The sequence below is a fragment of the Gossypium hirsutum genome, unplaced genomic scaffold, assembly GCF_007990345.1.
Source record: "Gossypium hirsutum isolate 1008001.06 unplaced genomic scaffold, Gossypium_hirsutum_v2.1 scaffold_295, whole genome shotgun sequence".
NCBI classification, from domain to species: Eukaryota; Viridiplantae; Streptophyta; class Magnoliopsida; order Malvales; family Malvaceae; genus Gossypium; species Gossypium hirsutum.
Window position 1 is genome coordinate 4,928 of NW_024402936.1, and position 16,292 is coordinate 21,219.

The 16,292-nt window shown below is 35.2% G+C and overlaps 1 non-coding gene and 1 pseudogene across 1 annotated transcript; one reads left to right on the top strand and one right to left on the bottom strand.

Moving 5' to 3' along the window:
• Nucleotides 1–293: 293 nt before the first annotated feature.
• LOC121226551 (ras-related protein RHN1-like) lies at nucleotides 294–1,610 on the top strand (annotated as a pseudogene).
• A 790-nt stretch (nucleotides 1,611–2,400) lies between these two features.
• LOC107951907 (protein ALTERED PHOSPHATE STARVATION RESPONSE 1) lies at nucleotides 2,401–7,478 on the bottom strand. The gene is made up of 4 exons (XR_005924318.1): nucleotides 6,123–7,478; nucleotides 5,066–5,247; nucleotides 3,740–3,961; nucleotides 2,401–3,419 (listed from the first exon to the last, which is right to left on the bottom strand). It is a non-coding gene; the product is annotated as a protein ALTERED PHOSPHATE STARVATION RESPONSE 1 (transcript).
• Between the last annotated feature and the right edge of the window lie 8,814 nt (nucleotides 7,479–16,292).

Consider the following 16,292-nt stretch of genomic DNA (forward strand, 5'->3'; position numbering starts at 1 on the left):
TATTGTTTGAAAATGGGGATCAACTTGGTTTTTGATCTCCCAATCAACCTAAACTCTAGTGTTTCCCTTTTAATTCTTTGCTTTTAATAGTCCAAACTTATCATGTTTTGACTCTACTTGTTCACATATATCCTGACATGATTTGAGATATGTTATAAGGAACTTATAAATACATAATATGGAAATTCCATTGAGTGCAACAACAAGGATTAAAAAGTCCATAAATTGAGAATGATTGCAGGTGCTTGTAGGAGACATGGGAACAGGCAAAACCAGCTTGGTACTAAGATTGTGAAAGGGCAGTTTTCCATCACCAGGTCCCTCCTTGTTTTATTCTATATGTATATATATATTTGGTCTTCTGATTGAGGAGTTGATGAAATTTGTAGTAGTATTGTACATTATAGGAAGCAACGGTAGGAGCAGCCTTTTTCACTCAGATATTATCAGTAAGTGAAGCCACTGTAAAGTTTGACATTTGGGATACAGCGGGACAAGAAAGATACCATAGTTTAGCTCCCATGTATTATCGAGGTGCTGCTGCTGCCATTGTTGTTTATGATATCTCAACCATGGTAATCCATCTCACTTCATCCATTTAAATGCATTGCTTATGTTAACCTATTAACTACACAAACATAGAATGTGACCCCAGGTATTTCTATGGCATATCTCTTATGTTATTTTTTTTCTTCTTTTGACAGGACACCTTTGCACGAGCAAAGAAATGGGTTCAAGAACTGCAAAAACAAGGTGAGGAAGATGCTGTTATGACACTTTCAGTTCATACTAAGTTATGTTTTCTAGACACTGTGCCTGACTTGCTCGTGTCATGCCTCGTTTATTTGTGTATATCATGTCTGATATTGGGAGGTATGCTGGCCTACCCAACTCTGTTTACTCCTATGCTTTAACTTTTGCCTGCAAATTGTTCTTGGTAAAGAATGATTGGTTAGCTATAAATCAACAGCTAATTATTATTTATATATGATCTTATATGCCATGTGTAAGGAAATCCAAAGTTAGTGATGGCTCTGGTGGGAAACAAGTCAGATTTGGACTCAAAAGAGAGGTTCAAGTTGAGGTATTTCCAAACGCTTCCTTGTGTAGCATAATTATACTATCTCAAGTTACTAAGGCCACACACAAATCTCATTCATTGGCAGGAAGGAGAAGAATTGCTCAAGAAAATGGTATGCTTTTCATGGAAACATCAGCAAAAACTGCAGAGAATGTGAATGAGCTCTTCTATGAAATAGGTAACACATTATTGATGCTCATTCCATACACCTTTGGCACATTTTCATCATTTGATCCTTTCCTATGTGCAGCTAAGAAGTTGGCAACAGCTTCCCCTCCCAACCCATCAGGGGTAACTCTAAACCATGACGAAACACAGGAAAGAAGAGGAAAGCTATTTTGTTGCATAGGTTGAAACTGATACCATCTCCGCACCCATATCCCTTCAACACTTGTGCACTCTCTCTTGTATGTCATTTGCAGATAGCTGATTGTATAAATTACTTCAATAATTATGAATAATATGCTTACAAGCTATCAAAATTGTTGTAAATGACTAAACACCGAAACCAAGGAAATACTGTTTCATAGTTGGTATCGATGCTTACGAAGTTTATTACTAGTTCTATAAATGGTCAACAAGGACTATACTAACACACACCTTTGAATTGCTTTACTTCAGAGCGGGCAAAAGGACTATGTTCTAACTCTTTAATTTATTTCAATACATTCCGGACATAGTTATGATTATAACCTCATTATTCGAAGAATATGGAAATCTTATAAAAAAAATAAACATATTATATTTGATAGACTTAATCATATACCAAATCACATGCTCAAGCTGAAAACTCATCTGAAAGTGGGAGAATTTGGGATAAAATAAACGTGAAAATAGACTTAAAGAAAAAATAAGATACATTTTGTAAACAGACCGAACCTTAAGTAAGATTTTTGACCCGACCCGACCCATACATACATGCATTTGATGCTTACACTAGAGTTTGAATAACATAATAAATAAATAAAAATAAAAAACTCTGTTTCTTTCTTTCTTTCCAATCACTGGTAACTAATTATTGTTTATGTTAATTGGATTTGGGTAATTACAACGGATATGTAAACAAAGGTATAAAATACAAAAGTGGGAATAATATAACCTGGTTAATCTTATTAGTTTTAGGGAAAGTAAAGAGGTGATTAATCCGTACATTTGACAAATTCACAGGGGAGTAAAACAAGAACATAATCATATAAAGGTAGGGACAACCATCATTAGGGCAACACCCTGGTTCAAATAGCACCACGCAAATATCGTTTCCACCTAGAAAAGATTGGACCTCCATCCTCAAAAACATCAAACAAAGGAGCTTTGGTACATAGAGTAAAACTTCAAATATATATATATATATGGAGTATCATATATTCACACTTATCTCTGAATATGTGCCGGATATAGAGTACTTTAAAAAAATGAAGAATCCCGGTAACATAGCATTTTAGAGTTCATCCTATACCTTTCTGTTGATCTGAGTGTATCCATATAAAGCACATCGAACACATTATACATAGAAAATTGCATAAACATACTATTAAGTTTTATGAGCTATGATTTGGATTCCTTGAATGTGATATGGCCCTTAACTCCCCATACATTTTTGAACAAGCAACGCAATAGTTGACATTGCTCTGAAGAGCTCTGGCAACCGAGTTTTAAGGCTCACTAAAGACTTCTCCCTCACCTGAATACATAAAATCCTGTACGCCTCTTCCTCTTCTCCCAACCTCCTTTTCACTGCTTCCACCATAAGTTGCCTTTCAGTAACAGCATCATTGTTAGGGTTGTCGTCTGTCCTTGTTGGATCCAACTCCTCTGGTGTTCTTCGCTGCATATATTTATTGTACCAATCCTCAAACTGCCGTTGCTTCTTTGCGAGCTCTTTCCGAGATTCCTCGCATTTTTCCTTCAGCTTCATTTCATCTCGTTGATGCTGCATGATAGCGTCAATCACGTGAGCAAAGTTATTAATAGCAGTTCTCGCAATCTCATCTGGAAGTTTGTCAAGTTTGTCCTGCCAAGCAAGGATAAGCCTCTGAATAGGTGGACTTTCAACCCTTGGAGGTGAAGAACCTTCTCCTTCAGGCTGCTTTCGAGGGGAATGAGATTTAGCCTTAACCAATTATTCAGGGCTTTTATATACTCTTTCTGGTGGTCTATAAGCTTACAAAACTGCATGTGCCAATCCTGTACAATCGCTAACAGCTGGAACGTACGCTCATGGTGATGCTCGCTTGTTTCCTTTGGCGATTGAGAGAGGTCCAGATGATCCCTCAGTATATCCGCTATCCTACATTGGCTGTCATGTTCTTCTCTCATGGTTTCCCACATTATCACCATCCTGCAAATTGACACATTGCAACCCACATCATCCAAACTTGAAACAAGAAAAGAAAATTCAATGATTTCATCAAATTTTAAAACATCTTAGACACACCCTATGCAAATACAGTAAATTGATGACAATACTTAAGCCTCGTTGGAGAAACACAAAGGCAGAAGACAAAAACTGTGTAAGGTTACAAGTATCTAAGAGTGATTGTTAATACTCTGTTTTACAGAAAAAGGGGAACTGCATTGCCATTCAAATCCTCTCTTGGATCAAGTCATAGGCCTTTTTTCTGAGAAAGTCATAGAGTTAAAAGATGAACTGCAACTTACTTCTCGACGAGGTCAACGAGTTTTGGATAGAGCTGCTCATCTCGTAATCGATTTATCTCTGAAACTGTAGAATCCATGGATTGCATGTCGACAATATATCTGGTGTGTAGATGACTTACTGCTGCTTTTGCCTTTTCGAGTGCCTCAGAATTGGTACCTCGTTCTTTAGTTATTTAGAGTGGCAACCTTCCTTTGGTACTCAAACTTCATGAGCTCACCAGCCTATCCATAAAAAATCAAACCCAAAGAAGATCAGGGAAATGCTTAATTCAAGCAAATCAAACAAAAGCACGTAAATACTGTCATTTAGGAAAGTGCAGATGTACTGCTGTGAATTACAAAAAGATATGTATGTTGGTGGAAGCAAAACAGACATTAGAATTAAAAAAAATTGGAAATTAAATAGATAGTAGCAGTATCTTGAACATAAGTAAGCACCTGAATGACATTTTCCAAGGCTGCTGCAGGTTATTTCTAGGAAAACAAATATAATTTGAGAGGCCACATCCTTCATATGTGATCCTCTAGCCATTTTTAATGTGGGGCTTCTCTAGTTAGGACTTAAGTGACCACTGAAGATGAGATTTCCTCTGGGTGCAAGGATATACTAGCCTAACTGAACCTTGAATTAGTAACTAAGTTACTGATCTAAGAATGTGCATTTTGTTTTTGGTGTGCTGAGAAAGGGAACAACACACTTACATCCCACTAGTTATATACTACAAGAGGATTGGCATTTGGTACAATTACTTGAACATAACACGATGAATGATTTAACAAAAAAGGAGCAAATTACTTCTATGTGAATTACACCATACCTAAAATGACTTGAAAATTTGTTGCTTCACATAGATATAGCTTACAGATGGTCTCTGTCTATCCAAGCGTGAATGTGTTCACTTATGATCCAAAGAAAAAGATTCGTGGCAAAGCAGTAACAATCTGAACTATGTTGTAAAAATCAAAATTATTGGCCTAAAGGCAAGTACCAGTGGTGCATTTACCCACAATTATAACATTTCTAGCCTTGTGGTCAATAACTATTCAAGACAAGGTAACTATATGTACAGGCAGCCCTTGATTGAGTGTCAATCATGCAATAAGGAACAGTAGCATTATAAAATAATTGAATGTCCTATACTGGTCGATCGGCCAAAGAAAACCATATTATGCTGGTTTAATTTATCAAAAAGGTATCATATCATCGAGCATTTCAAACCAAGACATTTTATACTATCAAAGTTACACAACAGTATGGTGGTCATTCAGTAGATAATGAATAAGAGGACAAATGACATAATGATAATAATAATAATAATAATATACCTTCACTTCATCATAAAGCTTTTTTTCCCATGCAAGCATTTTATCCAACACAGTGGCATGAGTCTCATTATCCTCTGAATCAAAGTCATCGTTTGCGTTATCAGCATTGTCTAATTTAGGTCCTTTAAAGGAACGGTTCCAAGTAATAACACGCATTACTCTCTGCGAGTGATCAAGGTGTCCTGCAAAGTATTAACCAAGATAATATACAACCCATTTAAGCTATATTATGTGAACAAAATAATCACATATTCAATTCCACAAGAAAGGTGAAAAAGAAAAAATTTATTGGCCAAATTGTTAGACTTCACCTTATGATTTTGCATAGCTGATCTCTAGTTAATAATAATTTATGTGTTTATATTTGTACAAACTGACATGGTTAGACTCTAAAAGAGAACTGGATAAAATGCTAGTCATTCATGAAAAGAAGAGCTCTCTACAAACTGAAAGCAAAACTTCTAAGCCAAAGTAGACCGGAACTTATTTAACAATGTTCAAACTATTGATATGTAGAACTCTCTAGTTCTATGCTTCGTGCAAGATTCCTCAACAGTCAAAATCCAAATCCTCAACTAATAACTCAATGTGACAAAGGATGAAAGGAATGAAAACCCATATTTACTTATAGAGACAGTGAACTAATCTTCTTAGCTTATGTTGTTCCAAACTCTTTATTTTTCTTGAAAACTGGTGCTCGATACAGTTTTTGATATGGATACGGGGGTATGACCCTCAAAACACCTTTCAAATGCATGAAAAACTTTCAAAATGATTGAACATACCTATACCTGACACATAACCAAATCGGACACTCACACCATCAGTCTGAGTAACAAAGTTCTTGGCAAATTCATGCAAGAGGCATTAACATTTGAAACCCAATCTTAGAATTTTAAAGTTGAAATGCCGATACCAAACATCATGCAACCGAACAATAACAAAACTAGTCTAAAATTCTATTTATCAACGTAAAGGAAATAACAAAATCTAAATCTAAATCTTAAGAATTGCACTGATGGTCAGTTTCATGATACAAAATTGAAAAACCCGTTACCTCGATTATCAGCAAAATTAGAGTGATAATGCAACCTAGTAGCTTCCAATAACTTGGAAACCTCATGCGCACTCTTTGAGGCCTTCAAGAAATGATCATCAAGCTCAGTAAACACCTGCAACAAATTAAAACTCCCCTTACCCAACCTCTTCTCTACTGTACTACCAACCCCCATTTTCCCACCCTTCTTGCTCCCTTTCCCTACCCCAGACATCGGTGGCACCGGCTTCTCCACCTCCACTGGCGTCTTCAGTCCCTTGTCCACAACCACCTCCTCCTCCCTCAGCTTCTCCTCCTCCACCACCTCTTCCTCCTCAATTCTTGCCGGCATTTCCTCAAATACCTTCCTTTCAACCTCCCCGTTATCCACCCTCATTTCTTCCACCACCCCTAAACTTGGTCCAGGTACACTACCTTCCGTGGGAAAGAAGTAATAGTAAGGCGAATCCTGGGGCGGCTGTGATTGCATTGCACGCGCCTGAACGGTGGTAGACGTCACTATTTCCTCCTCTTCGTCCTCTTCCTCCTCCTCCTCCTCCACCTCTCTCCTACTCCTACCGCCACTACCACTTCCCCTATAATTCCGGGATTTTCGCTTAACCAACGAACCACCGGCGTCCAGGTCATCGTCCTCCTCGTCATCTTCCATGATGGTGGTGGTCGACGTCTCCCTTTGCTTTCCTTTCAAGGGCATCTGTATGGGCATACTAGCGGAGCGTTGGATCGGAACGACCGGCTCGCCGGAAAGACTGACGGGAGGAGGAGGCGGAGGTAAGACAGGAGGAGGTTGCGGCGGCAGAGGGGGAGGACCGACGAAGGAGGGGCCAGGGGAGAAGGGAGATTTGGGTTCTGGACCTCACCGTGGGCGTAATCGCTTAAGGCGGCGCCAGTGTTCTTTAACGACATGGCATAAGCAGAGTGGGCGGCGGCAAAGGCGTTGCGGGCGGCAACCGCTTCTTTCATGAATTGTTTCCGCTCTTTGCATCGGGCAACGGCTTCTTCGTTCTCGATCCTCGACTGCGAACAACCCATAATTTCCCCCTAGAAAGAAAATTACCAGAATTGAATCCAATAATTGAATAATCAATCTTCCCCAATTGTTGAAAGTTGAAAGTTGAAAGTTGAAAGAGAGAGATTCTTACAAGCTAGCTCAAACCTGAAAGTGTTTGAGAGTCTGAAAAACGACGTAATGTTTTGGATACAGAAGAGAAGACAAAATCAGTCCAGTCCAGTCCAGGGCGGACGGCAGGGTTTTCTATTTATTTATGGGATCAATAAATGGAATATAAATTATTAAAATTTTATTGGCAATAAATGGGTCCCACCGTAAGAATGGAGTGAGAGAGATGCATTGCACACACTCACTCTGACACACAATCCTCACTTTACTTAACGACTCTGTCAGTAATTTACCTCTTCTTTTGATTGTTGGATCATTCTTCCTTATTCAGTCAACTTGTTATATGCCAACCAAGTTCTGGTTTAATGCCCAAATTACTCATTCAATATTGGAAATAAATCTTCTTTTTTTTCTTTTACAAAATAAGTAATAAAACAAGGTGAATTCCCTCCCGGCACTTCCTCCCATCGCTGCATGTAAATATGACTACCAAAATTTTAAGAATATCGTTTGAGAATGTCTTAGATAGCACGCTCGAGGGTCGAAAAAAGTTGTTCATTTTCATTTACTTGGACCACTTTAATACTAATAATCTGGAGTACCATCCTCTTTAAGCCTAAACCCCATGTTAATTGGAGTCTCTCAATAGCACCTTACAATTCCGCCAAAACTACATAACAACACCAAATATTTTAAGAAAAAAGTATTAATTTTAATATCACATTTATTGCAAGTAATTTATATATTTTAAGTTAATTTTTTAAATATTATAATTGTTTCATATTGTTTTACCTTTTTATTTTTTAAAGTTAACAATACATCTTACTTTCTTATATAATTCCAAATTTGCATATCATTTAAAATAAGAACAATTATGATTATCAATGATAGATCACAGTAGTTAACATGGAACGCTTGTAACATTACAAAATAATTATTAATTAAAATCTTCACAATTCAATTTTTTTCTTAACAATTAATAAATTAACCATAATAAGTCCAAATTGTTAAAATAGTAATAGAGTTAACAGTAATTGTAAAAAAATTATCTTAAAAAATTATTTTTTTAAAATACAATTTAGATTCAAACAAAATATTAACTATATTATAATTTTATTTATTTAACTTTTTAATAGTATAAGGACTAAATTAATCTATTTAATAATAAAGGAATAGAAAAATCTCTCAATACATTCGATTTAAATTTTTTTCTTAAGACTTATTCAATTAACATGATTCCTGGTTAATAAATTAAAAATAATAATAATTTGAATCAAATATTTTTTATTTTTATGTTATAGAATTGTTTATCTTTAAATAAGTGAAAAAATTAAAATTATTATATAAAAATATAATTTCTTAAATTAAAAAAAAATACCTTATAAACTCAAGGGATTCAAACAGACAAAAATTATTTAAATAAATTTTCTAATATTCTGTTATGTTTTAAAAATCCTAATACTGCGTATTAATAATAATTTAGTTTTTCAAAAACTTACCTAAACAATTATCATAACATAAAATTAAAGACGGAGACTATTTGGACTGCAAGTTTAAATATTTTAAGATTGATGTTAATTATGCAAATAGAAAATATTTTATTGCATCATATTGTGGAGTATGATACTATTTGAGAGCATAATACTAGACACAAACACCATAGATAGCTCATGAACTCTTTAATTTAGAACATTTAAAACTTCAAATGTGGTTGAGAAGACATTTGTTGTTCTAAGAAATAGTTTCATATTAACAACATCACCTTCTTATAGCATAAAAAGCAAGATTAGATTATAGTAGCATGTTGCATATTTTATAACTTCAATTACAGGTTGAATTGAGATGATCCGTACTTGTAAAAATAAATGGAAGAAAGAGATTTTGATTATCTTAATAATGCAAATTAAGATGATAAAAAGTACATGTTAAATATTAAAAAGGGAAAAACCTAACGATTAGATAAAATTGTATATGATGTTTATTTTCTTGTTACTTTTATTAATAATCGTATGATGATTTGATTTTAATTTTCTTTTTACTTATTTAAAAATTATTTTTATCATACTAATATTTTTATGGTAATTAATATTTTTAAAAATATAAATTATGTAATTGTATAATTACAATTTATACAATTAAACATACATCTAAACATGTTTAAAATAAAATAAAGCTTTAAAATATATTTTAGATGTTAATGAGTTTTGGTATAAATTAATTTGTGTTTTTGTAAGGTTTAATATTTGAAATATTTGTTAATAAAATAAATGCTCAATTTATTTCCATTTATTTATTTATTTATTTATTTAAACAGAATAAAAAGATGCTGAGAAGGGACGGAAGTCTTCTTTCTTTTCATTATATTATTCCACTTTTTCAGCTGGCTCTGCAACTGGGGTCGGACCCACCCATACTTAACTTCCACAAGATTTATCAAATTTAAGCAATTAAATATGGACTTTTGATTTTAATAATTATCTCATAAATAATAATTATATATAATTAAATTATTTTTTAATTTAATAAAAAATTTAAATCTTCAATACTACAATGTGTTTGATAAATTATTGAATTTTTGTTTCAAATGAAAAAAAAATTTTCAACATTTAATTTTTTAATTATATTTAATAATTATTATACTCTCACCGTAGCACGACACTATTGGATAGTCTAAAGATGACCCTCCTCTAAGAGCAACCTGTATATAGCCATTGCGAGGATCAGACTATAAGCAACCCTTCATGCAGGACTGTTCGCAGCCAACTCTCCATGAATCCTGTTTAAGCTAGCTTAAAGACAGCTTACTGCGCAACCCTAGTTGGGACCATATAGTACACTTTATGACAATAATTGACCTGCAATGGTCTTGCCTCTTGGCAAGCCCGCACAACCATGCAGGACATGGTAATATCGTTTACGTGGCACTGCAAGACAAGGGGTGACCCCTAATATAACCCTAACTACACAAAAGGACTAGGGATTAGCTCTTTTTACTCAACAACCTTAAGCAATCTTCTCATTCTCTTCCTACCTAACACTAGCACTCCTCTTGTCACAGGTGAACTGACACTCCCCTCCACCGTCCTCTCTTCTCTGTTGTTAACTCGTATCAATAATTAGTGCGTTGAGTTTGGACCGAACCATTATGGCTCATTCTTCTACTATAATCCCTGAAATTGCAACCAACCAAAACCAAAAACTCCCTTCGACCCAACCACGATCTAACAACTGCTTTAAACCACTCAACCGCCCATTAACCTAGACTAACAACAACAGAAAACCCAATACTCTTACCTACCTCCACTAAAGACATCCTCTACCAATACCTACCACCACCACCATGGTGGTATTCTCAACCCTACCAAAGCAATGCTAGTGCCCCACCAACGACCATACTTCTCAAAACCCTTAGTTAAGCTCCCAAAAATTTATTGAGATTCAAGAAAAAATGAGGCTCATTGAAACCCAACTTTTAAAGTTGCAAGGGTTGTATCAAGAATAATAGGAATATTAACATTTGTTAGACCATAAGAATGCTAGAAATGGGTTGGTATGGATCCTGTAAGATTCGATCGTTCAATCTAAGAGGAAGAGATATTTCAGTTTTTCCGTAATAGTTAGCCATATAATCTATTGAACTAGCCCCTCAGACCCCCTCCTCTAATGGACCATTAGAACTGAGATCTTCGTGACCTCGATATCTCATTAGAAGAGCATATGTAGGCATTGAAAAAGGAACTGTAAGAGTTCCATAATGCTAAACTTAAAGAGACTATAAGTAGAGGGCCTTCCTTTATTTGTAATCTTCTCATTGTATCTATTCATTAGTAAGAGAATACTATTTGAGAACATTTACTCAAACACTTGGAGTGCTTTAACTTTGTTGTGACTATTTATTTTTTCGAGCTTTCTTGTCTTTGAGTTACTTTCACTTATTTTCGATGCATTGAAGAATTTCTATTAAGAATTCTCACTTTGCGAGAGTTAAGTTGACTTAGGTGCATTTGAAGCGAAGAAATCGCCCAAGGCCGCACGGATTGCGAGATTAAAGTTTTAGCCCCGTGGCACATGCTTTATGCGCACACATAGACAGTCCAATTTAAATAATATGAAATAAGTTTTACATAAAATTAAATTGAATGTAAATTCAAAATAAGGTTTCCTTTTTGAATAAAAGAAAAGGATATCAATCCTTAATCCTTGCATTAAAATGAACCCAATTGTTCAACCTACCCTCTAACCCTCACTACAAACCTCAAAAATTCTAACCCCAAATGTAACGCCCTGATAAATTTATTTATGTATCTGTGAATTCTGACACAAATGTGTATCTACTTCAGTGGTTAAGTGTTCTGAGGGTGTATATGAGGTTTTAGGTTCAAGTTCTCCCTTTAGCAAATTTTGTTGTTTTTTTGATTCTAACCTTACCCTTGTTGAGTGGGTTTGTATAAAACTGTTTGTTAATTCATATTATAATAAGTTTGCTGGTTCGAGTGGTAAGGGGTTGGTTATGTTAGAGGTTCTATGTTTGAACTCTTGCGTGAGCGAGAGAGTTTAGTTTTGCTCGGTTGCCTGTTAAAGTTTCGGTTGAACACAAATTCTGATAAAGTTGAGAGTTAGTGGGTTAGTGGAAGGTTAATGTAGATATTATTAGATTTAATTATATTTTTTTTTTCAAATTTCAGCTCTCTTCCTTCTTTCCAAATTTCTGACGTCCTTTTTGCTTCATCCCCTATTCTCCTCTTCTGTTATTTTCTCTTTAATCTGAATCCTCTTTTATTCTTTAAAATTTTAGTTTTTCAGTTCACGGTGTTCGTACGTGTTGGTAAGTGGTGGTAATATTTTTGTTTGAATAGGGAGTTTTTCCTTTTAAGTCATTTTGAGCAATGTTGTCTTTTCTGTTAGTATTGAATTGGTGTTTTTGGCAGTAGAGAATCGTAGGGTGCGAAGTTCTTCTCTTGCAGAATAGTAAGCGAAATCGTTCGGGGAATCAGGTAAGCGCTGAACAGTCAGATTTCACCATTGTTAGTTTTGTTAGCCTGGTTTAATCGTGAATTTAGACTGATGCTGGGAATTTTTTATATCGATTTTAGGTTCTGGTGATTTCGAGTGTGTTCTCGCATCAAAACTAGACCAAGTATGTTCCCAAAATGCAAAAATCGAGCTTCGGCAAAAGTAAAAAAAATAGTCTATTAACGCCATACGGGCGTGTGCTTGGCCATGTGGTTGGCCGTGTGCAAGACACAGTTGTGTGGTCGACGAGGGCATGGATGTGTGCACGACACGACCATGTGGTCGTGTGGGCCACACAGGCTAGGCCAAGTTGGGCGTGTGGGCCCACACGGGTATGCCACACAAGTATGCCACACAGGCGAGTGGGTTTTTGGCTAGGCCGTGTGGGTACCAAAATATATAATTATAAATTTTAAAATTTTTAATAATATTTCAAATTGAAAAATATTATAAAAATATTATTTAAATTTCAAGTAATTGCAAAAAAACCTTAAAATTTAAATACCTTTTAAAAATTTTATACTTATACTGTGACAGCCCTAAATTGACCCTAGTCGGGAAGTGGTTTCGGGACCACAAAACCGAGTTAAGAAAATAATTAAAAGTTATATTCTGTGTTTATGAAGTGAGTAAATGCATGTGTGAAAGTCTCATGCATTAATTTGATCATCTTTATGTGAATTTATTTATATGGACTTATATGAAACTTTGTTGGAAAGTGAGAGGTTAATTTTACAATGGTCTAATAGTACATGCATTGAAAGGAGGGGTTTTGCATGTCAATTTACCCATGATAAACATGGTGGCCGGCCAAGGAAGGAATATGCTCCACTAATTCAAAAATTAAAATAATTTTGTATTAACAAAGGATTTAATAATTGATATTAAAGGAATTATAGTATGGAAGGAAATAATATAATGAGAAGTGGGAGGAGAAACCAAAGTGACTCATCCTTACTCCTCCATTGCCGAAACTAGAAGAAAGAAAGAAGAAAAACTCTTGTTGAATTTCGGCTAAGGTGTTTTGATACAAAAAGGTATGTTTTATGCCACTCTTGAAAATGTATGCATAATTTGGAGGTTTGGTTTAAAAGCTACTTGAATCTTGGATTGAAGTTAGGTTATTATGAGGGTTGAATTTCGGCCTAGGAGCTTAAAATTTTTAGTAGAAGTTTTGATGACATTAGATGGATAGTTAGGTTGGATGTGTTAAATTGTTAAGTGTTCTAGCTTGAAAGTTAAGGTTAATATGGCTTATGGGGTTGCCGAATCTAGTTTAGAGAGAAAGAAAAATATATGTATTCGGATGTGCTTCAAGGAATGACATTAGGGTAGCTAGAGTCTAAGAACTTTCGGTCAAGGACTATTGTGTGAGCAAATTCGGTATAGAGGTTTAATTGTTAAGTGCATTGTGTTTAATGTTTAAAGAATGGGTAGTAGCTAATTAAAGTTAAGAAGGCTGGAATTTCTTTTAAGGGAGGTGTGACCTTAACATGAACAAAATAGAATCAGCCTTAAGCTTGACTAAATGGTTCGGTTATTATTAGTTTAGAAGAAACCTATATGAAATGGTTGATATATGGTGAATTGGTAGTACTCTACTTGGGACAGCAGTAGTAAGGTGATTTTCGAAAATCGCCATAATTTGTAGGAGTTGAATTAGAAGCTGAGTGAATTATGTCATTAAAGCTTCAAGGGTCTATTTTCTTACAAAAGAAACTATAGAAACAAAGGAGTTACCGATCTAGAGATATTTGAAGTATTATGGGGCTGAGTCAAAATGACTGCTGGATTCCCTGTTCTGTTTTTAGAAAATCATTATAAATTGTACAAAAATGATTATAAGATAAAATTTATATGCTTAGACTCCTTAATGAGTCTAGTTTCAAATGAGATTAAATACAACACATTTGGAATTCTGTAAAGTGAGAAATTGGATTCGTAGTGAAGAGTGGTCAGAATAGTCAAACAGTGAAATAGGGGAAACTTTAAGAAAAATCTGGTATTGATTGGCCAAGCCTAAAATTCTGAAAAATTTATGGATGGAAGATATACGAGTCTATATTCAGGGAAAATTAACGGCAAGTGATTTGGAGTTTAGTAGCTCCAGTTATAAGTAATTTAGTAACTACTGCTCAGGAAAACAGCTCGTAGTGAATATGTGATTTTGTTGTAAACATTAATGAAAGTTTGCCGATGAATTATTTATTGATTAATATAAAGCTTGCTATAATCTATGTGTGTGAAAGTCGGATCAATATATATAATATTATTCGGAAAGTAATATTTGAATAGTCGATTAATGACTATTTTAATTTTTGTTGAACTTAAGCTCAAGAGCAAAGGGGAACTAGATCCGATAAAGGGAAGGAAAAAGTAATTGAATAGCCGTTGAAGTCGTTCGACGACATTTGAGGTAAGTCTTCGAGTAATGACCCTACTTGAATTATATTGAAATGGTTAGTCATATTATGACGGATAGTCGAATGTGCATAGAGACTATGTTATAAAGCCAATTGAAATCATGCTCTTTGTGTGTGGCTATTGAGCCGAAATTTGAAAGATTTAATAAATGTTTTGTGTTTGAGCCTTAGTAACGAAGAAATGATATGGATGTGTTATGATTATTGATATATGTGTGCATGAGCATTGGAATATATCCGGGCTATGACCCGAAGGCAATTATGTGAGTTGATATATCCGGGCTAAGACCCGAAGGCAATTATGCGAGTTGATATATCCGGGCTATGACCCGAAGGCAATTATGCGAGATAATATATCCGGGCTATGACCCGAAGGCAATTATGCGAGATGATATATCCGGGCTAAAACCCGAAGGCAATTATGCGAGATGATATATCCGGGCTAAGACCCGAAGGCAATTATGCGAGTTGATATGTCCGGGCTAAGACCCGAAGGCAAATGTGTTTGCGGTTGCATTCGGTTAAATACCGAAGAAACTTGGGTTGAATGTGAGCATTTTGTGCTGTAACTAATTTAATAATTATGCTTGACCAACCCGAATGATAAGGTATGTTTGCATGTGCATTGGAAAGTCGGTTTGTTTTAAATGGTATTCGTGCGATCGGCTAACGAATTCTCGGCTTTTATAAAGGTTGATACCTTGTGTACCTATGTGGGTGAAGTGTGAAGTAAGTATGAGTATGAGAATGTGTGTTAATAAAGTGATGTAGTTAACTATGTGAATATAATACTGTAGTCAAAGCCGATTTCATTACTTGAGACTTACTAAGCTTTAAATGCTTACCCGGTTGCTTTGGCTCTCTGTTTTATAGATTTTGTTCGTTAGCTATCGGATTCGGGATCAGCGAAGTCGAAGTCATCTACACTATCAAGCTCTTTTGGTACTCCTTTAGTTGAACTCTGGATATGGCATGTATAGGACTACCCCCTATTGTTTAAGTTCTTTTGTGATGTATGTGTGTAAAGCCATGCGAAAATGGCTTGTAAAAGTGGAGTATGGCATTAGACCATTTGTGTGTATGTATGTATATATATGGTTTCATGATGTGACTATGGTTTGAAATGGAAGTGTTGGGCTAATGATCAGCCATTGGAATGGCTAAATATGATCACATGTGGACCTATGTAGGGCAAAATCCTAGTTGGTCCATGGTGACCACAAAATAGGTAAAGTTTATCTTGAAAACAGATTTTGACAGCAACAGTGGTGTAGAATTGAAAAATCACATAAATTCGTAGGAGTGGAATTAAATAGTGAATAAATTATGTAATCAAACCTTGATGAATCTACTTTCATATGGAAGTAACGAAACAATTATAGGAACAGTACAGAAAGAGATATTCCGGTTCTTGTGGAACAGGGCCAGAACAGTTTCTGGATTCACTGTTCCGCCTTTGGAAATTCACTATAAATTGACCAGAGATAATTAGGGGTCATACCATATATGTATGGATTCCTCTCTGAGTCTAGTTTCCATAGAAACAAACGGCATCAGTATTGAAGCTCTGTGCAGAGAGATATCCCAGTCGTAATGGGAAAAGGTCAGTGTAGT